General features: G+C 40.4%; 1 protein-coding gene across 1 annotated transcript in view; it reads left to right on the forward strand.

Annotated features, from left to right (window-relative positions):
- Positions 1–11,880: 11,880 nt before the first annotated feature.
- Positions 11,881–13,013, forward strand: part of LOC123997691 (raftlin-like) — a 79,407-nt gene continuing 78,274 nt past the window's right edge. The window contains exon 1 of the mRNA XM_046302166.1: positions 11,881–12,374. The gene's annotated coding sequence lies outside the window, so the exon portion shown is untranslated. The remainder of the gene's footprint in view (positions 12,375–13,013) is intronic.

Raw genomic sequence — 13,013 nt, forward strand, 5'->3', positions numbered from 1 at the left:
TTCGGCAAAATCATTCGCAAGGAGATTCCTGCAAAAATATTATTTGGAGATGTCTGACCTAAAAATACTGAATTAAAGTATAAATGCAACAACTTCAGAGATTTTACTGAGGTACAGTTCATATAAGGAAATCAGTCAATTGAAATACATTCATTAGACCCTAATCCATGGATTTCACATGACTGGGAATACAGATATGCATCTGTTGGTCATAGATTTATTTATTTTTTAAAGTAGGGGCATGGATCAGAACCACTCAGTATCTGTTGTGACAACCATTTGCCTCATGCAGCACGACATCTCCTTAGAAATTGAGTTGATTAGGCTGTTGATTGTGGCGTGTTGATTGTTGTCCCACTCCTCTTCAATGGCTGTGCGAAGTTGCTGGATATAGGCGGGAACTAGAACACGCTGCCGTACGCATCGATCCAGAACATCCCAAACATGCTCAATGGGTGACATCTCTCGTGAGTATGCAGGCCATGGAATAACTGGGTCATTTTCAGATTCTGGAAAATGTTATATTTTTGGTCCTGATGTGATAAGACTATTGAAATAAAATCACAATCCATTTTTTAAGTTATATTCTTCAAAACTCAATGGCTATACAGTATATTAATTGAAATGTCCTAAAAATGGATGTACCAATCCCTGATTGCCCCTTTTAAATAATGTTTACATTTTTTTTTACAATTACTAACAAGCATTTACTTATACGTAAGATACTTTTTCTAAAGTCTTAAAACAGCAACATCACACAATCAGCCAAATAGTACATTTTCTTCTCAAAACCACATTTTGTTCCTTAAACACCAACTCTACATTTCAAAATACAAAAAAACTTTCTCTACGTACAGTAACTCTATCATAACACGGCAAACCCGCCTCAATATCTAATCATTGTCAAAACACTTACACATGTTTTCTATCCAAGAGGAACATATAGGAAATCATAGCACAGCGACTTTCAAAAATACTAAAAGTTGATGGCATTACAAAAACTGCATTACTTTTCATGTTTCAGTTCTACCTGCATACAATAGACAATACGAAATCCATAGTGTTTCATAATTCAGTTTCCTTTTACTGTAAACCACGACATTTTTTGGTTGAGTGTTGAATGTGTGCATTTTTGGCAACATACTATCTAAAAGTGAATCAGTTATCTTTACTTTATAGAACGTAGAGTAGAAAAAAATATTAAGTGACAGAATTGCTGCAGTAAAATCTTTATTAGCAACATGAAATTGCTGCCAGTGATCAATAGCAAAACACAACATACGTGGCCTTTGGTTCCAAATGTGTAAAAATAAAACATAATTACAGTACAAAAGGCACAGAGGGGAAAAAACACAAAAATGCACAGTTCTGTTCTAATCTATATGATCTTCAGCATTTGGCCACATGTTCTCGTCCACATCACATCTTATGTCGTCTCTCGCTATGCAGCTTGGATAGAAATGCTTGGCATGCCTTATCCACCCCTGGCAGTCTTCAGCTAAGAAGTCGCTGCACCCAGCATCCATTACATCCAGGAGGGACATTTGGTCATGTGGCCGATGATCATCCACTTTCCACCTCCAGGCAATAAAAAAGGTGAGTAGGTGGGGAGGAAAAGGAAACCATTCTTGGATGGGCTGCAAACCAGTTTGTGATTGCATGTGAATGGTGGAATGCTACATTGCCTCATGCAATCACAAATGTTGTACTTAGTACTGCCCCCCCTGATTGCTGCTTCAGTAGGAGAGAGATCGGTCCCTCTTTTTGTGTGTCTGACAGTTTGCCATTTATATACAAAGAATTTAAAACATGATAGTAATGGATCTGTCAGTAGTTTATAAAATGTTTATATCTCCATTGGAATGTCCAGGCTAGGGCTTTTCCCCATCTGAAAGGAATCAATTGCCATCGATAATTCATTTTGTGTAATTAGACCTTCACAAGAATACTGTTTTTTGTCACATAGTTTTTTTAAAGATTGCAAGAAGGATATAACTCATCGTGAAGTGAGGTTGGAGGAAGGTGACAATAGAACATTTATTTACAACATCTTACTTCCTCATTCAAAATCTTTGGTGAGAAGTATTTTGTCTGTAATTATTTTGTTACATTTATATATTGAAGGTTGAGGCATTTTTTTGTCGTTCTCCATCCAGTTTGTTCAGTTTTTTTTAGATAAATGAAGCCTGATCTTTCCTGATTAAGATCCTCAAACTTAATCCCTGACCCCCCCCCCCCACACACACACACACACACACACACAGTTGTATGACCTATAGATATTGAACTATCCTCAGACTGTACAGTTCCATTCTTCCAGTGTCTCTTGAATATTTGAGCCATGTGAAGCTGTACCTTCAGTAATAAACACTAGAGGGCATTCTCACTTATTTAAAGGATGAGGCAGCTACACTCTCCTCTGTATGTATTTGGACAGTGAAGCAGAAATGTTTTTTAATCTGCAAAACACTTCAAATGCAATGAGAGATTATGCTGAAACCAAACACCCACGTCACCTTTACCATCATTCACCTGTCAACAACACTTATGTTTGTATATTTAACTGGGTGTTCCTCTCTACACACTATACATTTTTGGGATTTAGCAAATACAATGGCGGATGAGATAGCAAAGGCTCAGGTTGCCCAGCCCGGCAGTGATAGAATCTTCGGCAAAATCATTCGCAAGGAGATTCCTGCAAAAATATTATTTGGAGATGTCTGACCTAAAAATACTGAATTAAAGTATAAATGCAACAACTTCAGAGATTTTACTGAGGTACAGTTCATATAAGGAAATCAGTCAATTGAAATACATTCATTAGACCCTAATCCATGGATTTCACATGACTGGGAATACAGATATGCATCTGTTGGTCATAGATTTATTTATTTTTTAAAGTAGGGGCATGGATCAGAACCACTCAGTATCTTTTGTGACAACCATTTGCCTCGTGCAGCACGACATCTCCTTTGCATGGAGTTGGTCAGGCTGTTGATTGTGGCGTGTTGATTGTTGTCCCACTCCTCTTCAATGGCTGTACGAAGTTGCTGGATATTCTAAATTAATCCTGATAATGCCATGGTTTCCTTTTAGTGAATAATGGTCAGTGAGAAGGTTAGAGGCGAGAACAAAACATGTTAACCTCGTACATTTTTTTGTTGTCTGCAAAACACTTCAAATGCAATGAGAGAATATGCCGAAACAAAACACCCACGTCATGTCTTTCAATGTCATATCACCTTTACCATCATTCATCTCTGTCAAAAACACTTATGTTGTCACGCCTTGGTCTTAGTATTTTGTGTTTTCTTTCTTTATTTGGTCAGGCCAGGGTGTGACATGGGTTATTGTGCTGTGTTTTTTGTCTTGGGTTTTTGTGGGGCGTCTACATAGTCTATGGCTGCCTGAGGCGGTTCTCAATCAGAGTCAGGTGATTATCGTTGTCTCTGATTGGGAGCCATATTTAGACAGCCATATTCTTTGAGTGTTTCGTGGGTGATTGTTCCTGTCTTTGTGTTTGCACCAGATAGGGCTGTCTTGGTTTTCGTTATTTCATTTAGTTATTTTTGTAGTTTATGTGTTTAGTTTTTCCTTCATTAAAATATCATGAATCACCATCACGCTGCATTTTGGTCCGATCCTTGTTCTACCTCTTCATCAGAGGAGGAGAGAAGAGAGCCGTTACATATGTTTGGATATTTAACTGGGTGTTCCTCTCTACACACTATACATTTTTGGGATGCAGCAAATACAATGTATGCTGTCTGACCTAAAAATACTGAATAAAAGTATAAATGCAACAAATTCAGAGATTTTACTGAGTTACAGTTCATATTAGGAAATCAGTCAATTGAAATACATTCATTAGATCCTAGTCCATGGATTTCAGATGACTGGGAATACACATATGCATCTGTTGGTCATAGATTCCTTTTTTTTAAAGTAGGGGCGTGGATCAGAACCCGTCTGTATCTGTTGTGACAACCATTTATCTCATGCAGCACGACATCTCCTTAGCATTGAGTTGGTCAGGCTGTTGATTGTGGCCTGTCGATTGTTGTCCCACTCCTCTTCAATGGCTGTGCAAAGTTGCTGTATAATGGCGGGAACTAGAACACGCTGCCGTACACATCGATCCAGAGCACCCCAAAAGTGCTCAATGGGTGGTATGTCTGGTGAGTATGCATGGCCATGGAAGAACTGGGTCCTTTTCAGATTCTGGAAACTGTTATATTTTTGGTCCTGATGTGGTAAGACAGTTTAAATAAAATCACAATCCATTTTGAAAGTTATATTCTTCAAGACTCAATGGCTATACAGTATATTAATTGAAATGTCCTAAAATGGATGTACCAATCCCTGATTGCCCCTTTTAAATTATATGTAACCCCCCCCCCACACACACACACTCAGTTGTATGACCTATAGATAATGAACAATCCTCAGACTGTACAGTTCCATTCTTCCAGTGTCTCTTGAATATTTGAGCCAAGTGAAGCTGTACCTTCAGTAATAAACACTAGAGGGCATTCTCACTTGTTAAAAGGTTTAGGCAGCTACACTCTCCTCTGTATGTATTTGGACAGTGAAGCAGAAATGTAAAATGTGGCTCTGCATTTTGGATTTTGGATCAAATGTTTCATGAGGCAACAGAACAGGGTGTCTCCTTTCTGACGAAGAGGAGTTAGTACGAAGGATCAGAGGACCAATGTGCAGCGTGGTAAGTGTTCATCTTGTATATTTACACTAAAATACAAAATAACAATGTGAATAAACAAAACAAACAAAACAGTCCCATGTGGAACAAACACTGACACGGAAAATCATCACCCACAACTCAAAAGTGAAACCAGGCTACCTAAGTATGGTTCTCAATCAGGGACAACGATTGACAGCTGCCTCTGATTGAGAACCATACCAGGCCAAACACAGAAATCCCAAATTATAGAAAAAGGAACTGCCCACCCCAACTCACGCCCTGACCATACTAAAACAAAGACAAAACAAAGGACCGAAGGTCAGAACGTGACAGTACCCCTCCCCCCAAAGGTGCGGACTCCGGCCGCAAAACCTGAAGGGAGGGTCTGGGTGGGCGTCTGTCCGCGGTGGCAGCCCTTGCGCGGGACGTGGACCCCACTCTACCATAGTTTTTGTCCGCCTCTTCACCTGCCTCCGTGGCCTCTTTAGACCCTCACCGCCGACCTCGGACTGGGGACCCTAGCCCTTGGTCCCGAATGGATTGGAGATTCTGGAAGCACCGGACGGACGGGAAACTCCAGCAGCCCCAGAGTGAAAGGCGATTCCGGCAGCTCCTGGCAGACGGACGGCTCTGGCAGCTCCTGAATGACGGACGGCTCCGGCAGCTCCTGGCTGACGAACTGCTCCGGCAGCTCCAGACTGACGGACGGATCCGGCAGCTCCTGGCTGACGGGCGGCTCTGGCGGCTCAGGACAGACGGGTGGCTCTGGTGGCTCAGGACAGATGGGAGACTCTGGCAGCTCAGGGCAGACAGACGACTCTGGCAGCTCAGGACAGACGGGCGGCTCTGGCAGCTCCTGACTGACGGACGGCTCTGGCAGCTCCTGACTGACTGGCGGCTCTGGCAGCTCCTGGCTGACAGGCAGCTCTGGCGGCTCAGGACAGACGGGCGGCTCTGGTGGCTCAGGACAGTTGCGAGACTCTGGCAGCTCAGGACAGACTGGAGACTCTGGCAGCTCAGGACAGACTGGAGACTCTGGCAGCTCAGGACAGACGAATGGCTCTGACAGCTCAGGACAGACGGTCGGCTCTGGCAGCTCAGGAAAGACGGGCGGCTCTGGTGGCTCAGGACAGACGGGTGGCTCTGGTGGCTCAGTACAGATGGGAGACTCTGGCAGCAATTTTAATACACTAAGGGAATTTGTCCAAATACAGTACTTGACTTCAAATGAGGGGGGGTATGCATAAAGTGATATTTACCTCATATACGGTAAAACAGATTTCTTTTCATGCAGAATGCACTTGTATTTGAGGATATTTTCATAGATGTTTACTTTAAATCCAATATGCTGGAGTGTAGAGCCAAATGTTAAACAAATTAAAATATTAAAATATGGTTCACTATCGAAATACATATGGAGGGGAGTGTACATCCAAATGTTTATTTTTTCCCCTCTTTTTTTATCATACCCTCCCTTCCCTGAATGTAGTAAACTTCTACTGTTACTTAAAGCTATTTTGACTCACATATACTGTACACTCTAATTCCAACCCTCAAATGTCCACGTGCTTAGCCATCTTTCCCAGTACTCTACAATTGTGAAACTGATACATTTTACAATTTATACTATTCAATTTAAGTCATGCATGGTTTTTCATTGAAGGCAGACAAACCAATTCATACCTTTCTCTTTTAGGTAATTGCCTCTTCCATTTTTGTGGCAGAGATGTGATGAGTTATTATACTTTTGTATTGAACATACTGTACATTTCCATACACCTTTGTTAATTGTGATTGTGACAATTTTACCATCATTATTTACAATATCATTCATAATGATACCTTCCATATACAATTTTTCCAAATAAATGGGTCTTTGCTCTATCAGTATATTGGAGTTAAGCTGTAATATTTGTTCTGCCTCTTCTGGAGGATGAAATTAGAATTGTAACCAACTCTGTATGACTTCATTTAAAAAAAGGACACTTTAAATAGGGTTCCATTGTCAAGCCACCTGAAATGGTAACATCGGATGACGCTAGAGAGACGAAGCAGGTACGGGGAATAAAACGCTTAATATAGAACAGACATGGAACGAGACAGTAACAGCATCAGCAAACAGGGAACACAGACAAAAAAACAACAATTAATGCAGCAGTAGGGAGCAGAGCAAGGTAACTGACAAATATAGGGGAGGAAATAAACAGATGATGAGTGAGTCCAGGTGAGTCCAGGTGAGTCCAGGTGAGTCCAATAACGCTGATGCATGTGACGAGGGAAGGAGTGAGGGAAGGAGTGAGTGACGCAGGACAGCCTGGCGCCCTCAAGCGCCCGGGGGGGGCAGACGTGACAGACATGGTGGGTTTTAATCTGTATTATGGTGAAAAGGCCCCCTTTTGAACATTGGTTGTGCCTCTCTTAGTGTAACGGATGTGAAATGGCTAGCTAGTTAGCGGTGTTCGCGCTAAATAGCGTTTTAATAGGTGACGTCACTTGCTCTGAGACCTTGAAGTAGTAGTTCTGCGGCTTTTGTGGAGCGATGGGTAATGATGCTTCGTGGGTGTCAGTTGTTGATGTGTGCAGAGGGTATGGGCGAGGGGACGGTCTAAAGTTATACTGTTACATTAGGCTACGTTTACACAGGCAGCCCAATTCTGATCTTGTTTCACTAATTGGTATTTTGACCAATCAGATCAGCTCTGAAAAAGATCTGGTGAGAAAAGTTCAATGTGATTGGTCAAAAGACAAATTATTGCAAGAAATATATATTAGAATTGGGCTGTCTGTGTAGACATAGCCTGAGTAGCCTTCTAGGAAAACCAGTTTGGATTTAGATATCATTTCGGCATAATGGGGGTTTTGAGAGGATTAATGGCTTAACATTTAATTGCGTAGTCTCTAATCCATTCATTTTGAGCCCCTTAATGTTATCATTACCTCCGATTTTTAGAGCTAACATTTCAATAACCATAATAAATAAGAATGGTGACAGAGGACTTCCTTGTTTTACTCCTCTTGACAATTCAAATTGATCAGAGAAATAACTTAGTTTTACACAAAGGATTGTTGTACAAGACGTTTACCCTGCATATAAGAGTTTCTCAAGTTAAAAAAATACAGGCACTTAATAAATTCTGTACTTACTGTATCAAAAGCTTTCTCAAAATTTTCTATAAAGATGACACCTGGTTTCCCTGCATTTTCTTACATTTTCAATACTTTTTCAAATATTTTTTAAAGAATCCCGTCTGATGATTCTTTTTCAATTCTGAGCAATACATTTTGCCAATATATTTGTGTTGCAACATTGAAGGGTGAAGGGCCTCCATTCCCTGATTCCTGCTTCAGTAGGAGAGAGATCGGTCCCTCTTTTTGTGTGTCTGACAGTTTTCCATTTATATTCAAGTCATTTAAAACATGATAGTAATGGATCTTTCAGTAGTTCAGAAAATGTTTATATCTCTATTGGAATGTCCAGGCTAGGGCTTTCCCCATCTGAAAGGAATCAATTGACATCGATAATTAATTTTGTGTAATTAGATAATTGTAACAAGAATCTTGTTTTTTGTCACAGTTTTTTTAAATTGGTAGAAGGATATCACAACTCATCGTGAAGTGAGGTTGGAGGAACTTAATAATTGAACATTTATATACAATATTTTACTTCCTCATTCAAAATCTCCTTTGGTGAGAAGTAGTTCTGTAGGTAATGCTTTTGTTGCATTTATATATTGAAAGTTGAGGCATTTTTTGTCGTTCTCCATCCAGTTTGTTCCGTTTTTTAAAGATAAGTGAAGCCTGATTTTTCCTAATTAAGTCCCTCAAACTTATTTTGTTTTGTGTCTAGATTATTCAGTGCTTCTGTAGTAAATTTAACAATACCATTAATGTGTAATGTTAGATGTTCTATTTCTTTTGTAAGTATTTTCTCCATTGACCAATAACATTTTTGTTTTTTTGGGATGAATATTTAAAGGCATCCCATACAATAAGTGGGTCCACTGAACCTGTATTGTGCAAGAAAAAGTGAATTCCTATGAATTCCTTTGTTTTTGTTAAAGTACTGTCAGTCAATAAACCCAAGTGAAATTTACAATATGTTCCAAATGTTTCTTTGCAGTTCTCATCATTATGTTTATCTGTGTAAAATCTACCAAATAAACTGTTACATTTCAGCACATACGTTAGCTCAATTATTTGAAAATTAAACATTTGAATCTGGAAATGTATTTGGTCATGTTTTTTAAATCTCAACTCAATTTCTCAAGATTTGGCAGTGTTTACAGTTATGCTACAATGACATAAAGTTCCATCTAAGCAATTTCTTTAGACTTATTTTGAGTATGAAACACCAGCATGCACAAAGCTACGGCTAAAGCTAGGTGCTGCTATCCCATTTGAATGGTTTCTGAGCTTGTGTCAGTGGGAAAATGTCAGTAATACCAGTGGTGCATTCCTTTATGGTCATCTTAGGGTTACAGTCAAGTATAAACCTAATAACACCACCCAGGCAATCACTCTGATGACATCATGTAAATGTCTTTTGTTTTCAACATGATTCTTTTTGACAGATTATAAACTGATTACCCGCGACTAAACATGGTGGCAACTACACTGTGGAAGATCATTACTGTTCTTCACGCTTCAGCAAAGGAGCTATTCTGGCAGACTGGCTGCTTTTGATTTCAGTTGTAACTTATAACAAGCGGGAAAACAGCTACCCATCCTTTACCATCAATGCTGCGTGTTACGTGATATTTGAAATCTTCTCCAAGTGCAGAGTAGTACTCCTGGAACAGTTTTTCATCCAATGTCACCTTTGCCTGTAAAATGTACTCCAATGCTAAATATGCCATATTAAATTGGATGTGTGTAGCCCAGAACTAAATGTGTGTTGGCAGTTCCTATTCTTGCTTTCAGGGCGTATGTTTGAACTCTAATAGGGATCCTGTTGTGTAGTAGAAGAGAGAATCTCAAGCTTTCAACAGAGATGCATCATTAATTTGTGACCCGAGGAAATGGTTGCCTTCTGACTGAGGCCCAACACCACTGGAAGAGGTGTATGCCCTTGGATGAAAGTGCCCTGTTTTGAGCATACAACTGCCCTATTGTTCAAGGAAATGGGCTGAGGCCAGGATTCTTTCAATTGCAGAGTGGCTTTCCAGATAATGCTTTCAGAAGCTCATACAATGTTCTAAGCATAACTATGATGTTGTATGATAATTGTTTTGTCCAGAAAGGCTGAAATGTATGTAGTGTATTTCTAGAAATGTTCCTTGGGATGGAAGTCTGCTGTCATGGATATGCTTTTCATGTGATTTTCAAATGTCAGGCCATGATTAAAGTTGACACAAGCCATTTTTAACAACAATTCAGAGAGTTCTAACATGTTCAGAAGCTTCTTATGACCAAGAGCATCATGAGGCTATCATCTGCACAGCATGCAGCGCAAGGGAAATGCATGTTTATTGATAACATTTCCAATGAGTAACGCAGAGGACATTTTAAAGTAGAATCTTGAATGCCAAACTCAATTTTATTTGCAATCCGATTTGTCATCTAGATGGACAAAGGAATGCTTCTCAGCCAATTTGTTAGCTAAAATGTGATGACTCACTTGCGATAAACTGAGAGTCCTTGTGATTTCTGCCTTCCATGTAAACTCCCCTTGTCTACTGACTTCTCCAAGGCAATGGCATCTTTCTCAAGGCATTGCCTCTGGTCCTTCGTTTCAACAATTAAGCCAGAGACACACTGAGACGCACGAAAACGGATGGAATCGTATATGACGTACATCATTTTCCGTCAAAAGTACAACTCAACAACTCAAGTGAACTATTTTCGGACTATTTTCCGCCATCAAAAGACAGACTCTCTCATTCGTTAACAGATGACTCCCATTGGAAAAGCATTGGTTCCATCTGAATTACTCAGACAACAGTGTGTTGCCAATTCTGGTGGCAACTTCTGAACTGTCCAGCAATGTTTTTGCTGCTCCATGAGAGAATAGTATCCTCAATGATGCAAGAGCCCCACATGTACACAGCAGACCCAACGCTGATGTCCCATAAATGATCTGTCCCATCCAACTGCACAGTGGTGTAAAATACTTAAGAAGAAATGCTTTAAAGTACTACTTTAAGTTGTTTTTTGGGGTATCTGTACTTTACTATTTATATTTTGGACAATATTAATATATATTTTTAATTTTCTTTAGGAGTGGAGTAAAAGTATGTAATTTTTACTCCATACATTTTCCCTGACACCTAAAAGTTACACTTTGAATGCTTAGCAGGACAGGACAATTGTCAAATTCACACCCCTGGTCATCTCTACTGCCACTGATCTGGCGGACTCACTGAACACAAATGCTTTGTTTGCAACTTGAGCGTTGTTGAGTATCTGGCTATCCGTAAATTTAAATACACATTGTGCCATCTTGGTTTGCTTAATATAAGGAATTTGAAATTATTTATACTTTTACTTTTGATACTTAAGGATATTTAAGCAATTTAATTTAATTTTGATACTTAAGTATATTTAAAACCAAATACTTAGACTTTTACTCAAGTCATATTTGACTGTTTTCCACCACTGCACCTGCATAAAGAATTATCTTCCATGTTACGTTGCAATCGCTTTCCCATGTTGTTTTGCTTCAATGTTCGCTTCTGTCAAAATCCCTGGTTTCTGTGTCAGACAACTGTCTCCAGAGCAGTGGTCCCTCTCACAGCCTGGTGTGAATAATGAATATGCAGCTATAGGGGGCCTCGACAGGATCATATTAAATATGTATAGTCACCACAGAAGTGCTGACACAACAATTTACCCACCAAAACATTTTCACACCCTGTACCCTACCCATAGTCAACCCCACCAAATTCTCAAGGAATATACTAGTATGTATAATATATCATATCTCTCCTTGAAATTACCATTTTTATTTTCCATCCTTCTGTCTCCCCAGCTCTTTCTCCACTTTTACTCCTTGTACACCCTTTCTTGTTTCCTCACCTCTCCTCATTTCGCCTTCTCTCTCTCTGGCATCCCCCCACCCTTCCCTCTCGCCCTCCCTCTTTCCCCCAGCCTCATCCTCAGATGGATTCTTCAGTCAGTCGACTGGAACTGGTGCGTCTCCCGGAGAAGCCTTGAGTGAGTGAAAGAGAGGGAGAGGGAAAGATAGAGGGGTGGAGGGGCTGCGCCGAACAGAGGTTGGGTCAGAGCGCTCCATCGCTTCAGACAATCACAAGAGAGGAAGAGAGAGAGAGAGAGAGGAGGTAGATATGTGACAGGATGTGGTTTCCCTGAGCTTGCAGAACATAGCCGAGGCATACTTTGAGCATGACCTAAACGCACGCGCTCAAAGTGTTTGCTGCGCACCGTTAGCTAGTGAGCCTCTGGCGAGGATCGAACAAGCTGGCAGAGCTACTGATCCCATCCAGATTTTAGTCTTCTTGCTGTCTTTCCCCCCTCTTTGACCCGAAAGCCTCTGTTCGAGCTGTATCTGCAGGACCTGAGTGAAGAATCGCAGAGGATCTGAGCGTGGACTGTTGTGCGGTGCTGTTCTCCTGTCAGTAGAATGTGTGTGTTTGTTCGGGGAGCCGTTCCAGTGGCTTTCTCTTGATCTCAACAGTAAACTTTCCAACTCCTGTAGTCAACAGCTTCTGATCAGGTAACTCCCTTTTCTTTCTACTTTAACTGAGATGTGTTTACCACTAGTCTACATCCTTATTTCTCAAGGCTTGAGAAAATAAATATGTAGCCTACAGGAAAAGACACTGATAAAGACAGACTGTACATCTCTTTGGACAGAAGTCACAGACAACTTAGTGTTCTGGTTGTTTATAGCATAACAACCGTTCAGAGGCAGATTAATGAGGATGAATGCATCAGTCAAGGGATGCCGCAAGCCACAAGTTTGGCTTGTGTGCAATGTCTTACAAGAAACTCCTGATCACCAACCCACACTCCTCCCATACACACCCACGCATGCACACAAACGTGCGCGCGCATACACACATAAACACTTTCTTATGCTCAGAGCAGTAATCGTGTTGATCAATGAGCTGGTTGGTTTGAAGTCACATTTTTTTTGTTTAAATGTATTTTTATTTTTTTAGTTCGCCTTTATTTAACCAGGTAGGCTAGTTGAGAACAAGTTCTCATTTACAACTGCGACCTGGCCAAGATAAAGCAAAGCAGTGCAACGCAAACAACACAGAGTTACACATGGGTTAAACAAACGTACAGTCCAATAACACAATCTAAAAATCATTATACAGTGGGTGCAAATGTAGTAAGATTAGGGAGA

This window comes from Oncorhynchus gorbuscha, linkage group LG15 (assembly GCF_021184085.1).
Source record: "Oncorhynchus gorbuscha isolate QuinsamMale2020 ecotype Even-year linkage group LG15, OgorEven_v1.0, whole genome shotgun sequence".
NCBI lineage: Eukaryota > Metazoa > Chordata > Actinopteri > Salmoniformes > Salmonidae > Oncorhynchus > Oncorhynchus gorbuscha.